This window comes from Lissotriton helveticus, chromosome 7 (assembly GCF_964261635.1).
Source record: "Lissotriton helveticus chromosome 7, aLisHel1.1, whole genome shotgun sequence".
Classification (NCBI taxonomy): Eukaryota; Metazoa; Chordata; class Amphibia; order Caudata; family Salamandridae; genus Lissotriton; species Lissotriton helveticus.
Window position 1 is genome coordinate 1,358,396,956 of NC_136068.1, and position 16,913 is coordinate 1,358,413,868.

Genomic DNA, 16,913 nt, shown 5'->3' on the forward strand with positions numbered 1-16,913 from the left:
TTAGTGAATATTGATAGCGTACAGCAATAGTTTAGTGGTCTAGCAAGTGCCTTATGTAGTACTTAAGAAGTGACCCATCATATTGGAAGGTTTACAAAAACATATTTTAAAGTCAATTTCCAATTATTTGGCTACAATTTGATATTCTTAAAAAGACAGAGTGTCTGAAAACCAGATCCAGATAGGCTTCCTCACCTACTCTTCCTGCCTCATGAGTTGGGAGATTTGTTGCCATACTATAGTCTTATAGCCCGCCGTAGCAAGCTGTGAACAAGGAAACATTGGAATGTTGGAGCTCCAGGCTTATACCAGCCATTATAAGCCCGGAGCTACTCCATTGTTTTCAATGGAGCTCCCAACATTCCAATGTTCTAATATAGCTTTATAGCCCGCCGTAGCGGGCTATACCGGCAATTAAAGGCCCGCTGAATCGTTAAAGGCCCGAGCCGAAGGCGAGGGACTTTAACGAGACAGCGGGACTTTAATAGCCGGTATAGCCCTGCTACGAAGGGCTATAAGGCTATTAGAACATTCTGCCACTAGAGGGCAGAATGTTCTAACAAATTAAACAAAGGGTTCTCGAAGCTCGAGGGGATATAAATCCCCTCGAACTTCGAGAAGCCTTTGTAGAACATTGGAATGTTGCTCTGCGGGCCTTTACCGGCCCGTAGAAGCAGGGAGCACTCCATTGTCTGCAATGGAGCTCCCAACATTCCAATGTTCTAATATAAAATATAATGTTGCAGAGTGAAATGACTGAGTGATCCAAGAAAAAGATGAACATTCAAGACAGACCAGCACCTGAAACAATTGTTCCCAGGTGTTTGAAGATGATTCTGGTCAAAATGAGCACTTCTGACCTCTGAAGTGCACAGATTCCAGGAAGTATTCTCCAACGTCATTCAGTGCAGACTCACGGAATTGGGAAGGTCTGGACTCTAATTTGGTGGTTCTAGAAGGTTACTTACTTCAAGAAAGACTTGAAGGTTATTTAAACTAATTTTGATAATTTGGCGGGAAATAAAGGAAAAAAGAGAAGCCCTCCAATCAAAATCCAGCAACAAAAAATATTTCTTAACACCCATTAGTTTATTCAGAACTTTAACACAAACAATAAACAATTTCTTTTAGGTGCGGTGCCATTTTGGGTTTAAATAAACAGAGGTAATCTACCTCCGTGAGCCTATTGGTTTACAATTCAAACCGGCTACCTGCTTTCGTCATAGGCAGATAACCTTTTTTTAGGGAGATCAGCCCTCCAAAAAGTTTTTTCCAAGCTCACGGGGAGGGCAGACAGACATATGGACAGCCCTGAAATATCACCCTGCTACCTAACGTGTCAGGGCGGCACGAATAGGAGTGCTGAACTGCACTCATAGGGGGACTTCACCATCCAACTTAAATGTCTACAGGGAACGGATGATAAAAAGTAGTGTGTTAAGGTATTGGAGTAGTGTATTGTGTTGAGGTGCTTTGTTGGTATGTTGTGTAGCTGTTATTGTGTTGTTGTATTATATGTCTTGAGTTAATGTGTTTAATGTTGTGTTGTTCAAGTGGTTCTGTGCTTTATGTTGGTATTTTTTTGCTGCTGCGATGTGTTCTGTAGATATTGAAGTGTTGTGTTTTGTTGAGGTGTCATTTTCTGTTATTTTTATATATTGTGTCAGTGTTATTGTGGTTTTATTTTGTGAATCAAGCTACTGTTGATTTGTCTGGAGTTATTGATGTACTATATTGTTTTTGTGTATGGATGTGTTGTGTTGCTCTGGGGTCTTAGGTAGTTACTGTGGTTTGTTTTGGGTGTTGTAAGTGTGGCTGTGCGCGTTATCTTGTAATGTGTACTATTTGGTAGTGTTGCCTTATGGTCACTGTATTGTACTGCTGTCTGTTACTGCGTTGGGTGTTTTGTTGTTTGTAGTTGAGTTGTATGTTATGTTGCAATTCTGTGGTGATGCCTGTTGTACAGTGTGTAATGTTATGCTGTTTTTCTTGTGTTCTGCATTATTTAGTGGTATTTTATTGGCCTGTTTTTCTAAAGTATTGCTTGAGTGCCATTTTGATTTGTTGCCATCACTGCATTATCACTCCATCCATTATACTACTAACAATACCAATTCACTCTCATTTCACACTATCTCAACTACCACCCCACTTCACAGCTGCACTAAAAACATCCATCAATTCATTAGTAATGGCACCCTCATACCACCAGGCTACCAACCTCGAGCTCCTTTATCATCCTCACCACTACCCGTCCTGCTAAGTGTTGTGCATCACAGGTTGGTGTAACACATTTTAGCGCCTGTACTACCTCACTAAAATGCTGTGACACGTTGAAGCGCCCTGTGTGAATTGTTGGAAGTGCAGCCTTCAGAGCTGCCATACAGTCATCACTTACTAATCTCTGGTGTTTGTGGTGTCTGAGGCAGTTGCAAGAGTGTGAGCTTGGCCCAGGACCAAGGTTGCCATGAATACCAAGTCATCAGAGTCTTTGCCAGTTTCTTTACTTTATGTCTGGCACACAGATATAATAACAGGGATACAGTAACGGAGGCAAGCCAGGTTCTCATGTGGCAGAAGGCAATGTGAGTTTCTGTAACTATGGAGCACTAAGTGTAGCTGTCACATGTGTGCTAACTGTAATCAATTTCTGATTTTTATCTCTTTCCATGCACTGTAATCTTGGTTTTACTTGCAAAAAGTGTATTGTATTGTATTTATATAGCGCTTGCTACCCCATACAAGGCGTCAAAGCGTTTTTTCGGCGAGTAGCACGCTACTCCGGGACCCATAGACGATTAGTGTTGAATTAGTATAGTGAAACATGCAAGTACTTTTAAGTGTTGGATAGGTTAGTCAGTTATTTGGATTTGGAATGAGAGCAGAAGGATAGAGGAGGAAAAAGGTTTGTATTTATAGAACACTTGTTGACCCATGCTATTCAGCAAGCCCATAAAGGTTTAGTGGTGAATTAATATGGTGAAATATGAAGTAATTTCAGTGGTGGATAATTAGTCAGATTATTTTGAGTGAGAAGGATAGCTGAAGGGATAAAAGGGGAAGTAAGGTTTGCATTCATATAGCACTTTGTTAGCCCTGATGGGTGTTGATGCGCTTTTCTGGCTAGTAGCACGCCACTCTGGAACCCATAAAGGATTAGTGTTGAAAATTAGTATAGTAAAATATGAAGTAATTTAAGTAGTGGATATGTTATTCAGTTATTTGGGTAGAGAAGGGAGGTGGCAGGATAGAAGAGGGAAAGAGGTTTGTATTTATATAGCGCTTGCTACCCCTGATGGCGTTATGAAGCGCAAGTAGCACGCTACTCTGGAACCCATCAGGATTAGTGTTGAATTAGTATGGTGAAACATGAGAGTAATTTTAGTGGTGGATATGTTAGTCAGTTATTTGGATTGAGAAGGGTTGGGGAGGGGTAGAAAAGGAAAAAGGTTTGCATTTATATAGCACTTGTAACCCCGATGGGGTGTTGAGACTCTTTATTGGAGAGTAGGACACTACTCTGGAACCCTATAAAGGATTAGTGGTGAATTAGTATAGTTAAATATGGAATTTGAGAAGTGAACATGTTAGTCTGTTAATCTTGATTGAAAAGGATAGTGGAGGGATAAAAGAGTTTAGGATTTTTTTGGGGGGAGAGTCTAAAAAAGGGTTATTTTGGCGATCATAGTAGTGGTATGGGGTTTAGGATAAATGAAAGAGTGGATGTAGAGTATATATTGATAGATGTATAGGATGAGAGCTAGGGTAGTGCATTGGAAAGAGTAGTAGAAAGAAGTTTGAGATGAGTCAGAAGGTTGGGCTAGAAGATATATTGAGCGAAGTATAGGCTGAGAAAAAGGGTAATGCTAAATTAGAAGAAAGAAATAAATATATAGATTCATAAGTACATTGAAAGTATATAGATGCATGAAGGAGGTAAGTATATGTAGATTAAAGATATTGATAGGAGGCACAGGATGAGAAATAGGGTAGTGAATTGGATAGGCTTTTCAGGAGAAAAGTAACAGACACAGATCCAGTACATGGAAGGTACATAGATGCACAATGGAAGTATGTACATGTAGACCAAAGATGATTTTTATTATTTTTTTTTTCCCTCTCAACAACAACTATTTTACATGTTTATACAAAGTAGTACACAAAGATGCGTACATATCTATAGTGAAAACAAATGCTTATACACAGAGGGATATGCTGTAAATGTCTGTTTGCGTATGGTGCTTATGTGGGGAGGAGACGTTTTGAGTAGTTTTGGTTGTTGGTGGACCTTATGTTGGGGGGTAAAGAGTTCCATAATTTGGCTGCTTGAACAGAGAAGGATGTGCCACCCATGTTTTTTTTCTTGTATGGTAGGATTTAGAGGCGAGATGCTCCTTTAGAGCGGAGGTTCCTTTGTTGAATGCGTTTGGTGATTTAATTCCTGATGAAGAGTGGTTCCATTCCATGTATTGCTTTGTGGGTGAGACAAAGCAGCTTGAACGTGGATCTTCTGGCAACCGGTAACCAATGCAGGGCTTTCAAGGCAGGGGGGAAGTGGTCTCGCGGTTTGATATGCAAAAGTAGTCTGGCAGCCGAGTTCTGAATCCGTTGTAATCTTTTCATGGTCGTTAAAGGTGATCCGTGGTAGAGGCTATTGGCGTAATCGAGTTTGGACAGAACAAGGGAGATGGTAGCTTGGACCTTGTGTGGAAATCCCAAATGAGGGAACATTTGTCGCAGTGTTTTTATAGTGACAAAGCTTGATCTTGCTAAATTATCCACTTGGGAATTAATCGACAGCTTGGAGTCCATGGTCATTCCAAGGTTTCTTACTTCCTTCAATACTTTAGGCAGTGATCCCAGTTCATCAGGCCATGCGGCAAGCGGGTTGTAATGTTTCCAATTGCCACACATGAGTATTTCAGTTTTTGAAGCATTCAATTTGAGATGGTTCCAAGTCATCCACTGATCCACGGCCCTGAGGCACCTGAAAATTGGTGATTTTCCAATGTCTTTGGGGCATTCCAGTTGAAGGAGTATTCGCGTGTCATCTGCATAGTTATAGCCCGTAAGGTGAAATGTATTGATCAGTACAGGTAATTACTTCATGTACACGTTGAAAAGCTTGGGCGAGATGATAGAACCTTGAGGGACCCCTGCTTTTGTGGAGTACGGTGTGGACGAGAAAGGTGGGGTATGGATGACATTAGTTCCGTTTTGAAGGTAGGACGTGATCCAGTCCAGAGCAGTTCCCTCTATGCCGGCTTCATAGAGTCTTTGTTTTAGAGTGTCATGGTCAACCGTGTCAAAGGCAGCTGAGAGGACTAAGAGTAGTCTCCATCAACTGCACGGCTGAGAATGGCCTGGGAAATAAATTCAGGGCATGCTAGGATTAGCTGAGGGACTGGATCAGTGTCAGAAGACACTCGAGGCGCAGGACCCTTTGCGTGTCACCCTCCCAATCTCTCGTTTGAGATCATGTGGTGGAATGGAATTGATCCCAGCTTGGAATTCTTGTGTTTGTGGTATGTTTTCGACTTGGAGTGGGCCCACAGCTTCAAACACCACCTCTTCTCTTCAGTGACATATAGCCAGGCTTCCCACTCCCTGCTAACTTTCAGGTGCATGATGTTGCACTTTCCACATGACTTCTGGAAGTTCCTGGAGCCCATGCACCAAGGCACAGGTTGTTCAGGTCTGTGAGACATCACTTTAAGCATTATACATTTGGTCGTTGAATGTCACAGGAGCAGCGCAATTTAATAGCCACCCTACACGTCACAGAAACACAATATTTATGTGCATTTAACACTATATGCTTTGTGTGCCCTAACTTTATTAACATGGAGTGAAGCATTCAAATGTACCCCAGAAGTGTATTCACTGTAGAAAACTAGAGACTCATGAACGTGTGTATACTAATATCTAGTTTATTCATGAAAGCAATTTGAAATTTTGTCAGCAATGCAATAGTTCTGTATACTATTTCCATGATTTCAGTGTACTTCTGAGTGATGGGAGCACGCAGGATGCTGCTGCCATTTCCTAGCGGACATATCTTTTTGGTTGACTGAGAGGCAAAAGATAGTCGATATTCAAATAAACAATTTAAAGTTTGTGTAACCCATTTGGTCACACAATAAGAACCAGGAACTGGTAACTAAAGTTTAATGGGTTTATTACAAGTTAGTAATCATTCCAGTAAATGCAAAAATCAAAAACATATTATAAACGTAAAAAAATTCCGACAAGAAAATTAAGACGGCAAAGCGGGTATTGAATCCAGTTAACTATCACGCGTTCATTCTTGTGCTAGTTAACTGGATACAAGAACAGTAAACTCACAGACAGGTACCCAAATACTGATAATTGCTTTGATTTACTCATGTCAAAGTGCCACTCAAAGTGGCACACATTTGCCAGTAGAATGTCACTCATACGCACACTAAAACCATAGAATGTTACACATAAGCAATCAAAAAATCTGGCAGTTGTATTCCACTAGCCCCTCATGGAAAGCATAAAAGTATATGCATAGACAACAGTAGATTTTATGGCAAGACTGAAGGTTATTATTATGCATAACTATCCGTAACTATCTTTATTGGCTTCTCCTTGCAGCAGTCAAAAGCTCAACACGAGGTTAAACAATAACCGGTGTTCATCCCAGTCCACATTCAGCTTCCTCATAAGAACGAAAGTCAGGCAGTGTCTGATGGTGACGTAACGCATTCACTCTCTCACTTTTAAAAGCTGCTCTGACAATGCAATCAACATATTAGTGCTAGTGTTAAAGTTAGCCAGGGCTATTGTTAACCTTAAGATTGTGAGTACGAGGCCAAGAACATGAGGCTCTATCAGAAGATAAAAGCATGAACCAATGAAAATTTGACACCCTACTGGTTTAAATCGACCGTCAACTGAAGTGTCAAATGAAGTATGTAATGATGCCCAACAAATGTATCTCTGTTGAATGGATGGTAAATTAAACATATCAAGGTGGTATGAAAAGACACCATGTCATCTAATAAAGGAGCAGTGGTTTTCTTTACCGAGTCCTGCATCGCTAACAGTCAACAACAGATATTCCAGAGTGTTCCTCTGTTTGACGACGTCTGTTCATTCACCATTTGTCCTCTTTAAAAAGAAACGTGCAGCCCATCAATTTGCTTAGTGTGTAAAACACAGTATTTGAACATAACTAGTAGAACTAGCATAACTTTTTACTTTTAAAATACCTACAACGAGACACACTCCTAAGAGAGCTATTTGACGAATAAGAAAATAGCCAATTAAAGCGGTGTAATAGCAATGTACATGCATGAGTATCTGTGCGCACTCTTGATGAACTTTTTCAATTGGGTGGAAAATGTGAAGCCTATATACTTGGTGAGACTACTGTTCCAAAGTGTGCATATCACTTTAGGTGAGGGCTAAAGGAGGCTAAACACAAACAAGCCAATGGCTGAAAAGTAGACACAAAGGTATTGTACATACTACACAGACCTAACTAAAGAGGAGGAGAAAAGGTAAAGAAGGAGAAAAACAGATGATGAAAAGAGATAGAGCAACAACGGGACGTATAAAGTGATAAAAAAAAGAATAAAGAATTAAAGAATAAAAAGAGCAAGGAATCACAGAATAGAAACTGCAGGAATAGACAAAAATGAAAAAAGGGGAAAACCGCATAATGAGAATGCAAATAAAAAAATACTAAAGGATGAAGCGAAACAAAGAAGACAAGACAATGCAGAGCAAAAGGAAAAGAAGAATGGGAACTGGAATAAAAGAATAATTATTTAAATAGACAAGAATGAAAAGGAACGAAATTGGCTAAAAATGTACTTACCTTGCATGCACACAAACTTGTAGCCACCTCTTTCACATCACCGTTGGATTGTTTACAAACTAAGGCCTGACCAGTTCCGAGAGACAGCTCAGCAAAATCTCCAAAACTCGCACCACTCGTCTTCACCATATGGAGGACTGTTAGAATGTATTCATTTCATAGTCTTTCCTCGTTCTCTCCTAGTTGTATCTTGTCCTTTGTGGAATGTTGGGTTGGTGACATAGGTGGGTTCCAGGGTGGGTGATATCAGTGGGGCTGTTCAGACATATGATTCCTGTGCTCCATTAAACCTAAAGAACCCTGCTACTTGGACTGCGTGTCTTTCTTCTGCGACAGGACACAACAAGGACATTTCATGTGGTCTGCCTCTGCTGCATCACTGGACACAACTCTGTCTAATGTGGGAAAGTACGCTGACCCTGGACAGGAGTAAGATAAGGTTTCAGCTTCCTCAAAGTGGAAAAAAGTTTGTAGGTGAAAACGTGTGTGTAAGAGAGGAACTATTCTGCGCTCCGGCGGATTGAAAGACAAGGACGTCTCAATTGTTTAAACAATCTGTCTGCACGAGTGTCTATTAAACAGAAAAGGTGATGGAGGAATGCTTGCAAACAGTCTTATCTCTGGCAATCACTCGGTTTATCATTCCAACCCATCGATTTTCGCCCACCGTGCCGCCCCAGACAGAGATCCACTTAGGCAAATCAGTACTAACCCTGCTCCTCATTGGAACAGTGCCCTTTAGTTGCCAGTGTGCACAACCTGCAATGGTGTCTAGCCTTCATCCCACTGCAGGCCACAAAGTAGCATTACATTGAAGGGGAACAGCTGAGCAATCCAGGAAAGAAATCCAGGAAACAACAGAAGCTGAGTAGAAATTCTGGAAAGCTATACGTAATAGTATAACGATGATTTCAATGTTAATATTCCTATGCTGAAAATGTATATTTACGTTATCCTTTTTGAAATTTTAAGATTTGTACTACAATTTGTATGGACCTGTAGTGTTTTCAAACTCTGGGCTTCCTTTAAGGGTTTAGGGATACTTTGTCGGACATGCAGTATTGAGTAATACTCAAATCCGTTTTTTAGCTTTTACATGCACCGGTCGCCAAAGGTTTGAAAACCATTATTGTGTAATCCTAATCTTCGACACCATGGCGCAATGATCAATTACTGCGTTCCAAGCCATTTATTCTATTGCAACAAACTCCAACTTGTTCTTTGCGCTACTTCGGAGTCTCATTGAGAAAATAGTACTAAAATGTGCGATCAGTACTCTATTCGACCTGCATCCTGCCACCCTAACCTCCTCTTTGAAGCACTCAACCAGTTGAAAATCAGCACAAAACAAAGCCATGTACAAATTCATCACCCTGGTCTACAAGTATTTCTAGGGCTACAATGCTGGAATGGATTTACCATTCCAACCACCTCCTCAGCACCTCAAGCTGCCGGCTTTGCTTTACATTCTGAGCACGCCTTCCTCGCCTGTGCCATCAGCACATTCCGTCAAGACTGGGGCCCCTTGCCCCACTCCCACACTTGCACTGAGATGCCCTCTTTTTGAAATCGAGTTTCATTAATTCCTGCGCTCATACAGAAAATAATTTCACAGGAATTACTTTTCCTGACAGAAAAGTCCTACTCAGATATTGAAAATGCTTCCCTTCGGCCTATCAATCACCACCAGCCTCATGTAAACCCATGAAACCCATGCATGTGCAAAACTAGAGTCCCAGGATACTACCATGCACTGCTGTAGAGTGTCACATTTGGAAGTCCTTTATAACTCCGCCCGGTATACTCGTTCGTGTTTAGAACCATCTGCCTGTCTACCTAGGTACAGCTCCTTATATTCCTTAAACCAATGCTCTCCTAAATATGCGTGACCAACCAGATACCATTTTTTGACAAACCTAATAAATACGAGTACAGAGGCTTCGTCAAAGACGAATACTAACACCAACTAAGACTAACTATCCATTTCAGGTTAAAACGTGAGGTCTTGTCAACAGCAAATTGTGAAGCTAGACTGGGAACACACAGGACTGGGACCAAAGAGTCCCCCGATTGCCTGATCTAATGCAGATAAGCTGACCTACATTTGTTTACATATACAGTGAAGGCTTCTAAGAGATAGGCATCATACTGTCTGCAAGTTAGCCATAAAATTAGTAGAGAGAAAAATAGTTTGCTAAAATGCATCACTGTTTACTATATTAGGCTTCATGACCAATTCTTAATATTATGAAGCATGTACTTCTCTACACTGTCAGACTTACATTGCAGTCAAATATTTGAATATGAAGAAGATGACAAAAGGAGAAATTAATGAAGTAGAAACATCGAACAGGCAACAGGCTATTATATAGCAATGGTGATTTTACATTCTGGCGCTTGCCCCTCATGTGTGATTAACTGTTGAGCTTTTCTTGAAATATTATTGAAACAATAAATCGATTTCAAGCTCTCCTGGCATGAAACCTATGAGTCTCACTTTCCATATATCCTGTATATTATATACAAATTAAACAGATTTTCCCGGATTTAGATAGAATTAATAGCAGTTGACCATAAGGCCCCAGAGTCTAACCATTCTAATTTCTCTATTATGGCATTCTCCTAACACATTGGCTCGACATGTTCTGTAGCACTGTCCCACTGATTTTGCTTCCATTTCTCTTCTATCTGCCACACTTCCTTGCAGTATTTTGGTCTTTATGTGTTCCCCACTTCTGTCGAGAGTTTGTACAGTGTGTTGTCTACCCTAGTTTGGTGGGCAGCAAATGCAGTTATTATTGGGGACACATTTAAAGCCTGAATTAACTTGGATAAAGTCACTACAAGATAGCTGGCAAGAGTCACAATGGCAGCCATCTTAAGATCAGGCACCACCCATTGACTAAGCCTGTTTCCCAACATGGTGGCCATTTTGAAGTCAGGCAACACTCAGAAAAACACCCAGGAACCTGCTGAAAGCGCAACTGAGACCCCTAGACGCCAGTGGGGGCGGGGTCATTGAGGCACGGGGGAAGCCTTTATTAAGTCAGGCACCACCAGAAAGCACCCCAGAGCCCACCAAAAGTGCGACGGAGGCCTCTAGACGCCAGTGAGGTTCCTTTATTTATTTTATTTATTTATTTTGAAGGTCTTATATAGCGCGAACAAGATCCTTGCGGATATCAGAGTGCTTTACATTAAGTCAGGCTGGATATACAAATGAATAAATGCAGGCACATCAAATATACATAACAAATAGTGCAAAGTGAGGCAATACTGTACAGGAACAACATATACCGTTGAGTTAGGTTATGGTCAGATAGTGTGCCTAGAAAGTCTGGAATGACCCTTGTCGAAGTAAGGGTTAATGGTAAGGGAATGATTGGTTTCCAAGATTCATTAATCTATGATTAGGTCAGTTTTGCCATGAGGAACTCTTTCACTTCCTTTTTGAACGAAACCGTAGAAGCATTTAGTCTGGTTTCTGGGGGAAGTGAATTCCATATCCTGGGCGCCATCCCAGAGAAGGTTCATTTATATGTTTTCTTCCTTTTGAATCTTTGAGGTTTCAGTAGCAGGTTTTCAGCACTTCTTGAGGCTCTTGTCCCACCCGAGATAGTCAATTTCTGTGTGAGGTAGCTGGGTGCTTTGTGATGTAAAGCCTTATGCGTCATGCACGCTATTTTTAGGTGAATTCTGACTTCAAGCGGTAGCCAGTTCAAGGCTTTTAAGTCTGGGGAGATATGTGAACTTCTTTTCGAACAAGTGATGAGTCTCGCTGCAGCATTTATTGAGGATCTTAGGGGTGCTGTTGTTGCTTTAGGAAGGCCACAGAAAGATACACTTCCGTACTCCACCCGAGGGATAACTAGCGCTTGTACTGCCAGCTTGAAGTCGTTGACTGGTAGGAAGGGTTTCAGCTTCCTCAGCGTGTTTATCTGGAAGGTTGCTCCCTTTGTTGCATTGCTAATGTGTTTCTGCATAGAGAGGTTGCTGTCAAGAGTTATTCCCAAGGAGTTAGCGGAGTCTACAATGTTAGGTTGAACGTTGAATGCAGTAATATGTTTGATTAAGTCTTGCATGATGGGGACTTTGGCGGGTGGAGCTATAAGGAGGAATTCGTTTTTTGAGCGTTCAATTTGAGATGGTTTTCTGCCAACCAAATCTGGGTGTTCCTGAGCGTTGTATTGAGCACTTTAATGTCTTCTAGGGAGTGAATCTTGAGCTAAAGTTGTGTGTCGTCGGCGTACATGTGATATTGTACATTAGAGGCATGTAGCAATTCGGTGAGAGGTTTCAGGAATAGGTTAAACAATGTCAGAGATAGTGAGGAGCCTTGTGGGACCCCAACGTGACTGGTACGGGACTGGAAAGAGTGCTATTGACCTTGAATTTTTGCGTACGGTTATGGAGGAAGGAGGTAAACCAGTTTAGCACTGATCCAGATAGCCCCATTCTATGTTTCAAAAGATCTATCAGATTCTCATGTTTAACTGTAGCAAAGGCTGAGGATAGGTCTAACAGGACGAGTAGGCATGCTCCATTCTGATCCAGGATTTGTAGCGCATCATCAATAATGTGTGTCATGGCTGATTCGGTGCTATGACCTGCTCTGAAGCCGGATTGGTGTTTGTTAAGAAGGTCAAAGTGATCAATAGGTTTAGTCAGTTGGTGAGGAACGCATTTTTCCAGAAGTTTGACCAAGGTAGGAATATTGGAGATAGGACGATAGTTGTTTAAGTCAGTAGGGTCAGCTGTAGGTTTCTTTAGGATGGGAGAAACCAGACTGATTTTGAGGGTGTTCGGGATGCAGCCTTGTTGGAGAGAACTGTTGAGGATTTTGGTCCAGAGAGGCAAAAGCCATGGGGTTAAGTCTTTGACAGAATTTGCGGAGAGAGGATCGGTGAGGTGATTGGCAGGCTTCAGGGTATTAAGAATCTTGCCTAAAGCATCTTCCGTATATGTAGCAAAGGATGACCAGGCTGCATCGTTTTTTACGTCAAACTTTCAGGGGATTTGGTGTGGTGCAGTAGGGGGGTGGAAGTGAGGTGTTCATAAGCGGGCTGGAGTGTAGTAATAGGTCATTTAAGAGATCTTTCTTGATGTGGTCAGTTTTCTGAATGAAGAAGGCAGAAAATTCTTCACAGTTGGGTTGGAAGCGGGCTGAGTCTTTAGATCATTGTGGAGCGTCCGTAGATTGGGTTTTGATTAACTCAAAGAGTTTTTTGGGACGATTTCTTGCTTGGTCTAGTTGGTGGCTGAAGAAGTCAGCTTTTGTGAGCTTGATATATCTATAATAAGGGTTTCTCTTTTTCCCTAGTAACTTGAGGTGATACGAAGATGGGACTGATCTCCAAATGCGTTCATGAGATCTGAAAGACCGTCTATCCTCATTAAGAAGACCGTTGTACCAGGGCTTAGAGTGTTTAGTAGTTGTAGGGGGGCTACCTCGTTAATTATCGAGGTCATAGAGTTGAGGTAATGGATGGTGAGATCATGGACATCGGAAGAGCCTGCAGGGGGCAGAAGTCGGTTATAGCAGGAAGAGGGTAATGTGTTGGGGTTGAGTTTTTTCAGGTCTCTTTTCTAAATCTTTGGTTTTGTGGATTGAACCGAGTTATGTTTCAAAGTTTCGTTAATAAAGAAGTTGATAATATAGTGGTCTGACCAGTCACAAGGTTGGATCGACTCCAACTGAATGGTGTCACTTTTGGAGATTTTTAAATCCAAGATTGATCCTTTTTTATGTGTAGGGCTGTTGCACATTTGGGTGAAGCTATGTCATCAAGGAAGTGTTTGAGACTATTGACCACTGCATCTTTGTGGTCGTTCCAATGGAGATTGAAGTCGCCCTAGAATATTTGGGAATTCTGCCGCCCGGTGTTCATTGAAATGATATACATGAGGTGTTCGGTCAAAATGAGGTTTTCTCCAGGTGGATAATAAATGATGTGTAGCCAGCATATTGGTTTGCCGCTACTACTAAGGTCGAGGCATATGTATTCGCACGAGGGGAAAACAGGGGATATGGCTCTGTTTTCGGGGATGTTGCTACTATGTATACAGGCGATACCACCGCATATCTTATCGATTCTGTCTAATATCTTGATGTCATAGTTAGGGGGAACTAGAATGTCGAGGAGGGGAGTGGAGGATTCCGTTAGCCAGGTTTCGGTTAATATTATCAGGTACAGCTCCTGTGAGAAGATGAGTTCAGCTATATCCGCTGCGTGTCTAGAGGTAGATCTACAATTTAGGAGTATGCATTTGAGACGGGGTGTGATGAGGGAAGAGGTGGGATCTTGAATGAGAGGGACTCTAAGGTTGTTATCGATGATATCTCTATTGTTTTGAGTAGAGGACCTGTACGGGTTGGGTGGGATGATAGGAATGGGCATCTGAGTGTGAGTTAAGGTGTTCGTAAGAGTGGGTTCGTAAGATTGAAGTAGAGAGAGAGGAGATCGCTATCAGAGAACGGATTGGTGCTATGCTTTGGGCGTGTTCAGATGTTACAAGAAGGAACTGTTTTCCAACTAGGTAGAGTACATTTCGATGTTAGAGTAGGGTGGTTCGGGCGTTCTCTAGAAGTAGATGTTTTTGGAGTGTGCCTAGATTGTTTTGAGATCATCTCCTTAAAAGATTGGAGTTCCTTTTTGATTTGGTGCAGTGCGGTCATAATCTCATCCAGTCTTGGGTCTGGTGCGATTATGTATGAGGTTGGTGACTGTGTTATGCATGTGGATGGCTGCGGAGTGGTTAGGTTGAGTGTGTGATCACATTCAGGTAGGGGTAGTCTTGGCGGCAATGTTGCCAATGTGGATGGATGAGTTAAGGGTGTAGATGGATGTGTTAAGCACTTTGATGGTTGCGTAGTGGTCTGGGTGAGTGATCAGGTGCACATATGAGTAGTGTTGGAGGCAATGTTATAGGAGTGGCTGGATGTGTTGTGGAGGTAGAAAACGGATTTGTATGGGTGGCTGTCTGAAGTGTGTGTGTGGGAGGGGTAATTGGGAGAGGGGTGTGTACTGATGGCAGCGAGTTTCCAGAGTGGCAGAGGGGTGTCCTTTTATGTGCAAACAGATGACTTTGGGGGGGAGTGGGCGAGAAGAGGTGAGGAAGTTTAATGCGTAGCATTATGAGGCAAGGTTGAGGTAATGGGAGAGATGATTCTAGAGGGGATGAGGTTAGGGAGGAGGGGAGCTATGATCATGGTCTGAGGGGGTTCGATATCTAATGAGGTGATGTATGTTGTATCCGATGTGCTGACAGGAGGGAACTGTGCGTTAGGTGGAGTGAAGTGAGGTGTGTTGGTGGGAGGGGTAATCTGGGTGGAGGTAACGTACAAGTCAGATGTGGGTAGAGGATAGGTTGATAGGGGGGCAAGGTTGTTCGACGGGATGAGAGATGTAGCATCTAGTGTGCTGGAGATGGGAGTCGATTGGGTAGCGGCTTGGGAATTAGACACTAGTTTTTTTAATGATGGGGAAGATGTTGTCTAAGAGATTTAGACTGCGGTCCGTGGCTTGAAGGAGAATAGTAGCGTTATTGTAGATGGTGATGGTTGCAGTGGCTTGGAAGAGCTGGGAGGGGGAAATACAAATAAACCCATGCACGGTTTTCCTCGTGGAGGAGATCGAAAGTGCATCTAAGAAAGCTTTCCTCCATTGGGCTCTTCGTTTTGTCTGGAAGATGATATCCGTGGTTGTAATCCCGTTGTGTGGTGAGAACTAAGGGTCAGCGAAGAGAGTTTCAGGGTGATGTTTTATGAAATTGTGTTTGAATCATTTGGCCGATTTTTTTGAGAGGGTGGAGGGGTAAATGATGTTGTAGGTGTGTGTGCTAGTGAGCTCCATGCTATGACCAGCACTGTGTGTGAGACGGGATGGGGCGCAGGGTGGATAAGAGACTCGTGGGGTAGGTGGTATGTGGAGAGGAGTGATGGGGCGGGTAAGGAAGGTGAGGATAGCAGGTGATGTGGTGGCTAGAAAACCCTGGACTGATGTGAAGAAGGGGAGTTGGTACTAAAGTATCCTGGTGATTGCACGGTGAGTGAGAAGGGATGGGTCGAAAGGTGGGTATGAGCCTAATGGGAGTGCGCAGAGTGACGAGGCGTGCTTGGGGGTGGGAGGGTAAGGATGGGGGAGACAAGTGAGGAGGTGGCTAAATAGTGATGGGCTGAGGAGGAAGCGGAGGGGTAGGGTCTGAAGTATCAGTGGTTGTACCGAGGGTGTCTGATTCAGTTTAGTAAGAGTGGGGGAAAAAAAATGAGGCTTAGTAAAGAATAGAGTGGAGTATATAGAGTGATGAGTGAAAGGAAGTTCAGACCTAAAGAGCTTTGTCAGAGAGGTTTGTAAATGCAGGGATTGAGGTTTAAAACTCTATTGAAGAGACAGCCTAAGATGGACGACTCATTGGGATATTGCTAACTAGCTATAAAGTCCTTTGTTTGTGACCATTAAATGTGGTAGAGATCCTGCAGTCCTATTTCGCTGTCCATTACACTGAAGGGGAACTGAGGACTATCCAGTAAAGTCCTGTTTCACTGACCAAAGGGATGTTGTGGTAGAGTTGTCCTATTTCAGTTGTGAAGACTGGTAAACACAGGAGATGCTGTAAAACATATTTGGGATTGACCAGTGGCTGGGGGAGTCCCCTTGTCTTTGTTATTTTATGGCACGGTCATTTTGAGAACGGAAAATAATCCAGAGCCACTGCATTTAAAAGAGAGTAAATATACGATTGACTGTAGAAGAGAAGCAAAAAGATTAAAGTCTTGTGAAACAAGGTGTTGTTACCTTTACTATAAAGTTGAGGGTGAGGTCGTTTCTGATAAAATCAGATTGATTGGCTGGTTTCATCAGGGCCCCTTTGTTGCATCGGGGCAGTGTTGTCATGGGCGCAGAGTGAACAGTCTATTCTGCGCTATCGGCGTTATGTGTTGCTGTGTGCAGCTCCTGAGGGGGTGGGGACACGTATCTAATTTAAATTGGTATGGAGGCTTACCTGTATTCTCGCTGTGTGGCCACCCGGGGTCTGCTGCAGCCGCGGCCCGATAGTCTTGTTG

General features: G+C 42.4%; 1 protein-coding gene across 4 annotated transcripts in view; it reads right to left on the reverse strand.

The window, feature by feature from the left end:
• Nucleotides 1-16,913, reverse strand: part of PIK3R6 (phosphoinositide-3-kinase regulatory subunit 6) — a 745,472-nt gene that overhangs the window by 555,865 nt on the left and 172,694 nt on the right. The window lies entirely within an intron of this gene.